The sequence below is a fragment of the Amblyomma americanum genome, chromosome 1, assembly GCF_052857255.1.
Source record: "Amblyomma americanum isolate KBUSLIRL-KWMA chromosome 1, ASM5285725v1, whole genome shotgun sequence".
Taxonomy (NCBI): Eukaryota; Metazoa; Arthropoda; class Arachnida; order Ixodida; family Ixodidae; genus Amblyomma; species Amblyomma americanum.
Genome location: NC_135497.1, coordinates 208,155,426 through 208,168,955, shown reverse-complemented (window position 1 = coordinate 208,168,955; position 13,530 = coordinate 208,155,426). Strand labels below are relative to the sequence as shown.

Genomic DNA, 13,530 nt, shown 5'->3' with positions numbered 1-13,530 from the left:
TTAATTATTCACTTGTGCTAATTGCAAAACTATTTGTCAATTACCATATTAATTAGACCAGAACGGGTGGCTGACAGTTCGTGCGGACACGCTCTGATGACACGTTCTGTCGACACCCTCTGCTGACAGGTCCTGTGCACGCCACTCGTGAGACAAGACATGATTTCGCATTAATAAACTGAGACGCGAATGGAGCGTAGCGGCGGAGATAAGGGCTCGAAACAGCACTTGAAACCTGGCTGATCGCGTAGCAGCCACTCACGCCAAACAGCTATTCTATCTCTGCAAATGCCCCTCACATCTCCTTTCTTCATCCTCGTAGGGTGCCGCCCCGCCGTCCATGTGCTATCACGATCGAAAGAAATGCGAACAACGCGGCGTCTACACGCTCCGCTGGTGGGATTTATTTTCGTCGTGCTTTAACCTGTCTGGTACGAGAAAAGGGTAGAGTCCTCCTGGAATGTACCATGGACGACACTAGCGTCTTTTTGCTATCACTCAGAGAAAAGCGCCATGAAGAGAAATTCGATCAGCGGAGCATGTAGGCGCCGCGTTGTTCGCATTTCTTTCGATCGTGGTAGCACATCCTGAAAGCGTGAGCGCACCTCAGCAGGCTCCCGCAGGTATCCCCTCCAAGGTAGACTGTCCCTTCTGCGCTGCTTTCGCTGCCCTGTATCCCAGATCAAGCCATCATCGCAGCGATCACATGCTGCATCTAGATAGGAACAGTTCGGTCATGCGCAGTTACGCTGCACGCGCGCACATAGATGACCGGAAGAGAGCGCACGCAGTTTACAGGGCTAGAAAGAGGCCGTAGAGCCCCACAGTACATGCATGCACACACCTGGAAAGGCTACCCAAAACCCGGTGGGCACGTTGCCACCGGTCAAGCAGGCTTCCGACCGAGATCAGCGAAACCCGTGAGTGGGGGCCTTTTTGCTGACGCACTGAAACGTCCGTGAACTGAGCGATGTCAGGGCACGTTAAGGAACCCCAGATTGTCTGAATTAATCCGGAACCCTCCACTACAGCGACCCTCATAGCCCATGCGTCACTTGGGGACGTTAAACCCCACCATTACAATTTTGCTTGCTAGGTATACAGATACTTCTTCGAGTACCCTTGACCTTTGGTTGATGATATTTCTTGTCCCGTAAATTGTCCTGAAACTATTGTTTCTGGTATTAGTCAGCATTGTGGTGTATATTCATTCATTGCTTCCCAAGCTTCTGATGTCCCATGAGAACGCAATTTCTGCTCTTACTAATCGATTAACCCCATAGCGGTAAGGTTGCTCTTCAGCGGAGAACCCGGCGATATTATTCGGGGTGGTTTGGATATTGCAGGATTCCAGAAGGAGTCTCTTGTTTCGGTTCCGAGGATGCGGGCTTCTTCAAAGTTGATTCTATGGTCGGAGTCCTCGGAATGTTCGGCTACTGGATTGCGCTCTCTTGCGAATTTGCGAACCACCCCGAACAATATCAACCGCACAAAAGGAAACCTGCCCCCAGTATATGCCCAGGGGCTTCGTTCTTCAACGCAACGAAAAAAAGTCGCCATTCAGCACCTCCCTGCAGTGCGCCAGCGTGACTAACAGCCTAAACCAGCCTCCCCCTCCCCCACGCCTTTCGCGACATAGCTGTGGTTCTTTTCACCTCCCCCCCCCCCTCCCCTCCATACTTAAAAGACGCTAGCTACTGCCCTCAGTCACCTCTGATGAAGGAGCCGAGTCGGCTTCGAAACGTTGGGTTAAAGTTAAAATTTTGGTTGGAGATGTGCAGTTTATTATAAATCTGGATATTGTGTGTGTGTGTGTGTAGGGGGGGAGGGGTATATTGTAGCAAGCGGAGGATGATGAGCAATATCTGGTCTTCAGAGAAATTGTTGATTGTGTTCTTGTAGTAGCTGCAGGTTCGGTTGGAGGAAGTGATGGCTAGCGCAATGGCTGTCTCCTCGGCGATATCGGGGAGGCGGTCATGACGGATGCGGAGAAGGTGGCCCGGCAGGGTGCGGTCCCTAACCGCGAGCGCGAAGGCATCTTGGTGGCGATACTCGGCGGCATCCACATATTCCTTCTCCTGCTTATTCCCGTAACTTCTGTGTAAACCCTCCGCCCTATTCCGCCTTCGACCGGTATGTAACGCAATGTGCATGTTACGGGGCAAGAGCCGATTGTTCAGGTATGGATAAATTGTAGGGATTAAGGAGAGTTGTGCGGAAAAGAGAGACACGTAACGGGCGCCTGCAAGGCTGAGTATATAGCGGCCCGTCGTCCTGCGCGAGAGGCGCTCATACTGTCCGCCTAAGTGGGCTTCCATGTTTTCTGCCTCGATGTTGTAGAGGCCTAGCGCCTGAAGCAGGGCTGTGGACTTGCCGGGGGGCAGGCGTAGAGTGCCTTTGTAGGTTTTGAGGATAAGTTGTCGAGTTCCCCTGTCGAGAGAATGAAATACGGAAGAGTAGAGGAGACTACTTGGGGTAAAGGCTTGTACTAGGCGCATGGTTTCGTGCTTTTGATGCCCTTGATTCTTGCTGGTGATGCAGTAGATGATACGGATGGTCTGTTCTTCGTGTTGGGGTATTTGCTGAATAAAGGTGGTGTTTTGACAGTTCTATATTATGTGTAAGCCAAGTGGTCGGAGGGCAGGGACCCGCGGGATCTCATGGTTTTTAATTAGGAGTTTGTCGTCCGATTGGAGGGCATAGCCGGGTCGCGGAGTAAGGAGGAGAAGGAGATCGTATTCGGAGGGGGAAGAGTAAAGGTCGGCATGTTTGGCTGATTCTACCACTGCGTTAATGCCGTGTTGCAGGGGTATCCTCAATGGCAGCATCACTGCCGCCGCTGGCCCATAGCATGACGCCACCGGCGTAGACACTATGGTGGAGGTTGGCGGAGTTTTTTGGGGAGACCTAGGGGAGCCAGGCTGAATCTCAGAAGTTTCTAGTAAACAAGGCGAAAAGGCAGCATGCAGTTAAATTTTCAGACATCTTTTTATTTTTGTCTCCCTATAAAAGACTGCAAAGATGGGTATTCCATCTCACATCATAAAAAATGAAAAAAATAAAATATTGAAAAACTGAGAAAAGCCCTGTACGCACATCTCTTCTGGGAAGCGGTTTCTTTGCAGAGCGGAGCGGATAGCACAAATTTAGGGAGATAAGGAGAGGCACTCCACAGGCATTGAACTGTGCGCACCACTTTTCTGCAGTGTCAGTGTTTCGTCGCAGTACCGTCATCGTGTGGAAATTGGCCTACTGGACGCCGGGCACAAAGCCTTTTACCAGCGCTTCTTTTACAGGCTGCGTTTTTTCTTGGCTTTGTTTCGTGGCTTTCTGAGGGGCAGTATATACGCTATGTATCATGGACGCTTGTATTCGAAGCTATCAGCATGGATTCACGTGCGTGACACTGAACATCTCCACTGAGCACAATGTTGCTACCTCAATGGTACGCTTGCCTCTGTTTTGTTTACAGGTTAGTTTTCTTCACTGTGATGACTGCGTAAAGGCTGAAAGTTTCTATCAAAACGCGGAGTCGTTCGTGCTGAGTCCAGCGATACAGTGAAGCGATCTTTACTCTTTCAGTTGTGGTTGCATTCCAGTTTGGTTAGTCCTGTGCTTGTCACTTTTGGTAGGAGGCGACGTTTAAGGAAGCCGATAGTAAGGAAATAACGTCCAGCTCGCTTCTGCTTCGGAATCTGTGTGGAAAGTTGACACCGTGTAGGCGATGCCATTACAAATGCTCTGAGGGCAGCTAATGACCCGGAGATTAAGGTCATGACTTTACATGGTTGCGGCCTTCGAAAGTCTTCGCTTCGCACTGTGTCGAACGCGTCGAGGCCGAGCGCGTACGCAGGCTGGTTCGTTCAGCTTTTAATGAATGTCGCATTGTAACAGCCACACATGCCCTTTAAGAGACAAAGAAATGGTTCTAGCTTCGGTGTGAAAATTAAAGGGATCAGAATTCTTACTTCACTCTTCTTCTTATCTCTTTTTACCCACCAAACAAGCAAGAAAGAAGTTCCTTGATTATGGCTGAGGTCAAAATAAGCCACTTAAATAAATCGTCAGTCTACCATCTATGAGCAGAGTTCCAGATGCACACCTAATGACCTTACATGTAACTGTATTCTTTTATCTACTTAGAGCTTTGTAAAATAATATGATCACACACTTTTAACAGAACGTCCAAACTGTGCGGCTCCATCGTGATCATTGCCATTCAGTAACATTAGAATTTAGCTGCCGAAAAGCGATCAAATCGGCTCCAAATTAAATTATAGAGACAGGAATTATTGCACTCGCAAAGACGGGTTTGTAATATAATAATAAGGGCAATAGAATCATGCGCACTAAATACACCTGCATCATACTTCGGCATGAATGCGGGGGTAGAGAGAGTGGTGGCGCCTTGCTGGCTGTTAGACAGGTAATTCGTTTTTGATATGAATGCTGACTTCAAAACAGTGCAGACCGCGTACTTTGCTTAATTATGTTTCACTCATAATACTCATGTTCTAGCAGCCGCCTTACTTAGCCTTTAGTTTCTGGAGGAGTCAAGGCGCAGTACCTCCTGTGAGTGACAACACTGTCCCGATGCAAGATTTACTTGAATAGATTTTAATCTTTCTAGCACTTACCAGTATCTGCAGCCATGTTTTTGTCATACGCCAGCGGACTGTGTTAACTTCACATTACATCTTAAACTGTCACAGCTTGGAAGTAGGGGCATGCGAATGTAACATTCTTCAGAGGCGAATCAAATACGAATAGCTAGAGTCAAATATCGAATATTGTGTCGTATAATCAGTGAAGTGGATTTATCCACAATACAATTTTTATTTCCAAGTGCTCCAACGCTGAACTAACTTCGGCGAAGAATGGGCAAGTAAGCCGTATAGCTCTAAAGATAATATCCTGATGAGTAAGTAAGGTCGCGAGTTAAAGCATGATCCTTGTTTACGAGGACACAATAACTGTCTTGTCATAGGCGCAAAATGATGTGATGCCAGTGCAGAAGAAATTCAGGTTGCAGTGCCATCATTAGGTCTTCAATAATAACAATTCGCGACTTGCCTGGAAAGTGCTCGTAAAAAACCCAAAAGACAATTACCACTGTGGAACACGCAATTCAGCGACAGCTCTGAGGCATTTTCATTTCACGTTATATTGAGGTAAAGAATTTGAGATCGCTCCATGCATATATGTATAGTTATAGAGCACTCGTTTTAGTTTTCCACAAATACTCGTTCTTCTTATGGTGCTCCTCTGATATCTGCCGTTGCAGGCGCGTCGCCGCCGCCGCTCAGGCTCTTCTCGGGCGTCGATTTCGCATTAGCTGCGGCGATAGATATTGCTACACTACTGCGCTCACGCCGTACTCTCCCTCCGCCTTCCCCGGTAATCACCCCCCTCTTCAATAATTGTGACCACCCTCCGGTAGTGCATTCCTCCGCTCCTATTATACTGTCCTCCTTCCATGGAAAACCTCGACCGGGCGGTTCCCGTAGCAACCCCTGTCCGCTTGCACATTCTTACGCTCTCACCATGCCCTCCTTCTTCCATGATTAACTCTAGGAGGGTAGTTTCTGTGGGAGCCACTCCCCGGTTGCGCATTCCTGCGCTCTCATTATACTGCCTCCTTCCATGGTAAACCTCCTCTGGGTGGTTCCCCCGTGGAAACCCCTCTCCGGTTGCACATTCTTACACTCTTACCATGCCCTCCTCCTACCATGATTAACTCTAGGAGGGTAGTTTCTGTGGCAGCTACCCTCCGGTAGTGCATTCCTCAGCTCTCATTATATGGTCCCCCATCCGTGGTAAACCTCATCCTGGCGGTTCTCGTAGCAACCCCTCTCCGGTTGCACATTCTTATGCGCTCACCATGCCCTCCTCCTCCTTCCAAAATTAACTCTAGGAGGGTAGTTTCCGTGCCAGCCACCCTCCGGTTGTGCATTCCTGCGCTCACATTATACTGCCTCCTTCTATGGTAGACCTCCTCCGGGCGGTTGCCGTGGCAAACCCTCTCCGGTTGCACAATCTTACACTCTCACAATCCCCTCCTCCTTCCATGATTAACTTTAGGAGGGTAGTTTCTGTGGCAGCCACCCTCCTGTACTGCATTCCTCCGGTCTCATTATACTGTCCTCCTTCCATGGTGAACCTCGTCCAGGCGTTTCCCGAAGCAACCCCTCTCCGGTTGCACATTCTTAAGCTCTCACCATGCCCTCCTCCTTCTTCAATAATTAACTCTAGGAGGGTAGTTTCCGTGCCAGCCACCCTCCGGTTGCGCATTCCTGCGCTATCATTATACTGCCTCCTTCCATGGTAAACCTCCTCTGGGTGGTTCCCGTGGAAACCCCTCTCCGGTTGCACATTCTTACACTCTTACCATGCCCTCCTCCTACCATGATTAACTCTAGGAGGGTAGTTTCTGTGGCAGCTACCCTCCGGTAGTGCATTCCTCAGCTCTCATTATATGGTCCCCCATCCGTGGTAAACCTCATCCTGGCGGTTCTCGTAGCAACCCCTCTCCGGTTGCACATTCTTATGCGCTCACCATGCTCTCTTCCTCCTTCCAAAATTAACTCTAGGAGGGTAGTTTCCGTGCCAGCCACCCTCCGGTTGTGCATTCCTGCGCTCACATTATACTGCCTCCTTCTATGGTAGACCTCCTCCGGGCGGTTGCCGTGGCAAACCCTCTCCGGTTGCACAATCTTACACTCTCACAATCCCCTCCTCCTTCCATGATTAACTTTAGGAGGGTAGTTTCTGTGGCAGCCACCCTCCTGTACTGCATTCCTCCGGTCTCATTATACTGTCCTCCTTCCATGGTGAACCTCGTCCAGGCGTTTCCCGAAGCAACCCCTCTCCGGTTGCACATTCTTAAGCTCTCACCATGCCCTCCTCCTTCTTCAATAATTAACTCTAGGAGGGTAGTTTCCGTGCCAGCCACCCTCCGGTTGCGCATTCCTGCGCTATCATTATACTGCCTCCTTCCATGGTAAACCTCCTCTGGGTGGTTCCCGTGGAAACCCCTCTCCGGTTGCACATTCTTGCACTCTTACCATGCCCTCCTCCTACCATGATTAACTCTAGGAGGGTAGTTTCTGTGGCAGCTACCCTCCGGTAGTGCATTCCTCAGCTCTCATTATATGGTCCCCCATCCGTGGTAAACCTCATCCTGGCGGTTCTCCTAGCAACCCCTCTCCGGTTGCACATTCTTATGCGCTCACCATGCTCTCCTCCTCCTTCCAAAATTAACTCTAGGAGGGTAGTTTCCGTGCCAGCCACCCTCCGGTTGTGCATTCCTGCGCTCACATTATACTGCCTCCTTCTATGGTAGACCTCCTCCGGGCGGTTGCCGTGGCAAGCCCTCTCCGGTTGCACAATCTTACACTCTCACAATCCCCTCCTCCTTCCATGATTAACTTTAGGAGGGTAGTTTCTGTGGCAGCCACCCTCCTGTACTGCATTCCTCCGGTCTCATTATACTGTCCTCCTTCCATGGTGAACCTCGTCCAGGCGTTTCCCGAAGCAACCCCTCTCCGGTTGCACATTCTTAAGCTCTCACCATGCCCTCCTCCTTCTTCAATAATTAACTCTAGGAGGGTAGTTTCCGTGCCAGCCACCCTCCGGTTGCGCATTCCTGCGCTATCATTATACTGCCTCCTTCCATGGTAAACCTCCTCTGGGTGGTTCCCGTGGAAACCCCTCTCCGGTTGCACATTCTTACACTCTTACCATGCCCTCCTCCTTCCATGATTAACTCTAGGAGGGTAGTTTCTGTGGCAGCCACCCTCCTGTAGTGCATTCCTCTGCTCTCATTATACTGTCCTCCTTCCATGGTGAACCTCGTCCGGGCGTTTCCCGTAGCAACCCCTCTCCGGGTGCACACTCCCAAGCAGCACAGGTCATCGGCCCAATACTGCAACAGCATGGTCCCATCCTGGCCTTTGTAGGGCCAGCTTTGCCAATACAGTTCCAATGTTGGGCCAATTACTTGTGCTGCTTGGGTTCTTATGCTCTCGCCATGCCCTCCTCCTTCCATGATTAACTCTAGGAGTGTAGTTTCTGTGGCAGCCACCCTCCTGTAGTGCATTCCTCCGCTCTCATTATACTGCCCTCCTTCCATGGTAAACCTCGTCCGGGAGGTTCCCGTGGCAAGCAGTCTCCGGTTGCACATTATTGCGCTCTCACCATGCCCGCCTCATTACATGAATAACTCTAGAGGGTAGTTTCTGTGGCAGCCAACCTCCGGTCGCGCATTCCTAGCGCTCGCTATACCCTAGTTCTCCTACGGCAACCCTCTTCCTTCCACAGGGACTGCCCTCCGGGTGGTGCACTCTCCTGTTGCGGCATTCTCCGCTTTCACTATGGTAAGCTATGGTATGGTAAGCAGCACCGGGTGGTTCCCCTGGAAACCTCTCTACGGTCCGGTTATAGATGCCTATGCTCTCGCCACACTCTCATCCTTCCACGTTAGCAATCATATGGTTGGGGATTCCTCTGCTCTCGCGATGCCTTCCGCCTTCCGTGTTAACCACCCTCCGAATAGTTCCATGGCAAGCACCCTCCGATTACGGCGACTACTATTACTACTGTGTAAACGCGAAACCCTGGGAACAGGCCCTTAACAGTTGCCACAGTGAAATGCTTGAATCACTGACATTCCATCGAGGCGTGTGTCTATGTTCATAGCGGCTAGCGAAATTTTCACGAAGGTTCGATGTGTAGTTACGCAAACGTGAACGTAAGTAGTTGCGTAAATCTAGATTCAGATGAGGGCAGGTGAGTGTCAGGTAACTTTCCTTGATGTCAGCATACCGTTAGGGAAGGCAACACTCATCATGCCTGCTTCAGAGGGCCAGATTATCTTCGGTTTCAACCCTTTTCGCGTGTTGCCATGCTTGTGCCTAACAAGCAGACGGACGAATGTAGAGTTCGATGGCCGGTGATAGTAAGAACGTTTGTTTGTAAAGCCGCAATTTTGAGGAACGCTGTAAGATCGCAACATCGTTACTATAGCAGCCATTTTTTTAAATTTCACTCCCTCTATTCTGACCTGTGCTCCGTAAGGCACACTGCACCTCATGCGCTGCGCCACTGAGACTAACGCTTCAGCCAAAAATTCCCAATATACTCTTTGTTTTCGCGCCGTACGTATACACGTCGCTTCCCCTGTTCGGACGGCTTAGGGCAATTGTCTCTGTTCTCTGCGACTGGAGTAGGCCCGGCCGCACATAACTTGACCCCTGATCAGAGTACGCATGACAAAACGCATTGGAAGGCTAATAGAACGGTTCAGAGCGCCGGCATTACCCAGCGTCATTGTCTGTAAAGCGCGTATAGTCTTGCGCTTGTGAAAAAAATAACTAATCCTAATCCCTATGACTGCACAGATGGATATTCATTTTCTCTCGATTATCGTGCGATTTCGATCGAATGTTAAAGATGCGCAGGAGACCCAGCTTTCAAAATAAAATATGGATAATAAATCACGGATAAATTGAAAATTGCCTTGTAAAAAGACAGCTAGACGTATGCCCGTGTACAAGAAAGTTGAGTGCGCTTGATTATAAATTTACCACCAATTTCTCTGACCTGGCATCATGTTGTGAACTACTCGAACATATTATTGCCAAACAGATTGTGGAAGGTTCGGATAAATACTCACTTCTATCTAATTTACATTATGGGGTTATAAAAGGTTACTCAACAGTTATACTATTAGTCGCAGTATTACACCCACCCGCTTCAGGGCTTGATAAAAACGGTAAGATTGAGTAATATTTCTCGATTTCCGATTTCAATTGAGTTTCGCATGACATACTAATCCTAAACCTCACATATATTGAACTTCCTGAAATTTTTATCTTATAGATAACGAACTATTTCATCAGTCGCTATCAATTTGAGGAAGTTAATGAGAAACAATCAGCCTGTCTTTCGGTCACCTCCGGAGTCCTTCAAAGAAGTGTGCTAGGACCGTTATTGTTTTTGCTGTATATTAGCGGCATTGCCATTGCGATTTATTCTAACGTGCAAATGTTGTTTACGGAGGATTGTGTGCTGTCTCAAAAATTTCTTTCAACTACCAATTAAACCGTTTTAACTCCTGTTTTTGGAAATATTTTTGACTGGTGCGCAAAATGCTGTCTTTCGCTTCTCTCGTAAGAAGGCACCGCTCTCCTTTAAAGGGACTATGCAATAAATTAATTGAGATTACTTAAAGCAGACGAGAGATAGGCATTTCATCACTCGTCACCCCAAAGCAAGAATTTTTAAGCTAGCATGAATAACACCGAAGATACAGGCGATTAAAAATTACGCTCCCCCTCTCCTCCCTCAACTCGTACACGCGGCAAAAATAAAGAAAACAGCTCTGGGACTGGGCCCCGCCCATGAATACTTCATCCGCTGACGTTCCTTTTGCAACTTACGGTTGTCGCTCCTAGCCATTACCCATGAACAGCTTTCAGGCCAGCGCCCAAAATTTTGACGCCACATCCGGCAGGCTGACACTTGCAGAAGCCGCATCGCCAGCGACATGATTTTTAGTCCCTGCTGTTCTTTCTTTCACGCTCCCTGCGCAGCGCGTGCCGGTTGGTTGCAGCGGCGTGGTCGCGTTTGTCGTCTCTCACCGTTGTTTTTTTTCGGCAATTTTGTTTCCGTGTGCGATGTGCAGTGGATACTAAAATGCCGAACAAGTGTTGTGTGCCGGGGTGCACCGGCAATTACTATTCGGCCAGGAAGATACAAGTGTTTTTTTTTTCAAAAGACGACGACACTTTCAAGAAGTGGTTACGCGCCATTCCAAGGAAGGACTTCGTGCCCACTTCGTACACTAAGATAAGTAATGTTTATGGTACTTTTATGTGCGCTTGGTTGCTTTTACTTAATCAGCACGTTTATTGTGATACTTCCGAAGCCCAGATAGATTGATTGTGGCCACATTTCTTTGCTGAAAACATGCTTATAGACAAAGGGGCTAGCATTAGTCTATTTTAATAAGTGGATTCTGAGATGTTTACGAAACGTTTGTACGTTTGTGCAAATTTGCGCCCATCATTTCGACGCTTGATGCATTGAGACGATGACATCGTACACGGATCCAAGGACAGGAAATGTTCTTACAGTTCGATTCCCTGTACCGCTGTTGCGCCGTGGATCGGTGCCTACCGTATTTCCCAACTGCCCTTCGTACCTTTCAGCACCAGACAACAGCAAGAGAGAAGCACCTGATGCTAAGAGGAGCCGACTAGAAGCTTCCCAACTCGCCCGTGCGGTCAAAGGATCACTGGCGTCATATGAAGCGGAGAAGGAGAGAGACCAATTTTCGTCAGTCGAAGAACTAAAGGCGCACCTGCAAGTAGCATCAGTGTCAGTGCAGTGGACTGTGATTCATAAAGAAAAGTGTGCGATGTTTTTGAACATCACCAACGATCGCGAACCTTGGTTGAAGGCGTCATTGACAGTGTTCGAAAAACTCCAAGTCTCATCCTGCTACTAAGGATTCGCGATCAAGAATCTTGGTAGCGCTGTTGTAACTGACTCGGTTTGCAAAGTAAGCTGCTTGTTGGAAATTTTGAACAACCTGTGCATGCTGTCTGACGAGTCTGGCGAGCGTTGTAGTTCTCGCCACCTGTCACTTGCAGTAAATTCTCTTCTAGACAAATTGGAAGCAAGCATTAATGAAAACAAGAAATGGGCTGTTAAATTTTTAAAGGAACCGCTAACACTGCTCTCTTCAGAGCGTATTCAGTACAGCTCGCAGGTAATGGTGTTTGCATGCATTCTCCACACAATATCGCCGCATGCCTACAAGTATTTGAGAAAAACAAGTACACTAGCCTTGCCCCATCCGAGCACTATTAGGAAAGTGTGTTCATCTGTACAAATGTGCCCAGAAATTGATTCTTGTGATGCAACTTTTCTTCAGTATGTTTCCCAGAGATTTCCACATCTGCAGCCACATGAAGACAGTGACGTTAATGCTTGACGAAATTCATATCAAGCCTTGTTTTGGTTATAAGGGGGGCAGCATATGTGGTGCTGCAGTGAATTCCAGCGAGGTAGCCACATCTGTACATGTGTTTATGATAAAAGTCTGCTGAGCTCACTCAAGGAGGTATCACACATTCTTCCGGTGAAAACCATACAGGGCTACCAACTTCATGCCATACTGAAGAAGGTGATCATACGCTCAGAAGAGATTGGGTACAGGGTCATAGCCGTTGTTTGTGACTATAACTCTCTAAACAGAAAGGTAATGAAGATGTTTCTGCCAAAGCCAAAGCTTCGTCATGTTTATCCACATCCGGCAGATCCAGATTGGCCATTATTTTATGTGGTAGATGCTGTACATCTTTTTTGAAGTGTATCAGAAAGAATTGGCTGAATCAGAAAAATGCGGGGACTTGCTGTTTCTACCCACGCTTTGAGCTTTCAAACAATGATGTTCGTTCTGAATGCAAAATGACTGCCTCATTTAAGAATTCGAGAGATATACATAAAAAGGAGTCATCTCTACTGATAAATTCTGGGTATGGCTTGACATCCAATGCACTTAATCCGAGCAACTTGGAACGGCAAAATGTGAAGTTGGTACTGCAGGTTTTTAATCCGCACGCAACCACAGCCCTGGCAGCTCGCAGTGGTGAAGCTGATTTTCAACATTCGGCAGCAACAGCAGATTTCTTCAAAACCATTCTTCGCTGGTGGAGTATTGTCAACGTAAAAACGCCAAATAAAGGCTTCCATCATCGTACTGTTTACTAAGAACCCATGTCTTGCAGCACAGATAACAGAAAAGTAGCTTTTCTGAATGGCTTCATTACCTGGCTTGATGTCTGGGAATTTTATGGACATGGCACTGGGGTCCTTACCCAGGCCCTAAGGCTATCTGCTCAATCCTTACTGGCATTGACAAAGTACTGCATAGGCTATCTGCTCAATCTTTACTGGCATTGACAAAGTACTGCATAAGTGAACTTCATTTTAAGTACGTCCTACTAGGGAAAGTTCAAACAGATCCTCTCGAGAGTCATTTTGGACAGTACCGTAAAATGGCTGGTGGGCAGTACCACATATCTGTCCGACAGCTTTGTGAAACAGAGGGCAGGATTCGCCTTCAAAATGCCCTGCCAAAGATGAGCCCTGATTACTTCAGAAACATCGAAGAGACAAACAGTGTCAGAGATGTAGGAACTTCCTTTAGTGTTCAAGTTGTAGACGCTGAGCTTGATGCACTCAGAGAACGAATGCCAGTTATTGGTTATGTTGGCGGGTATTGTGCGCATGCTACAATGAAGGTGTTAAAGTGTGAAAGTTGCCGCGGACACTTGGTTGTTACCGGAAGTGAGACGGAAGTGGAAGAATACACCCATTCCTTAATCGCCCAACTGGACCGAGGTGGACTCAAGTTTCCCTCTGCCCTTGTGATTACAATAGTCATGTACACGGAGGTTGTAGTTACAAAGCTTGTGACACAAAGTGCCTGCACACAATTTCTCCATGGGCCCAAATAAAGGA

At 48.0% G+C, this 13,530-nt stretch overlaps 1 pseudogene; it reads left to right on the top strand.

Moving 5' to 3' along the window:
• The first annotated feature begins 10,695 nt into the window (after window positions 1–10,695).
• LOC144115592 (uncharacterized) lies at window positions 10,696–11,998 on the top strand (annotated as a pseudogene).
• The last annotated feature ends 1,532 nt before the right edge of the window (window positions 11,999–13,530 follow it).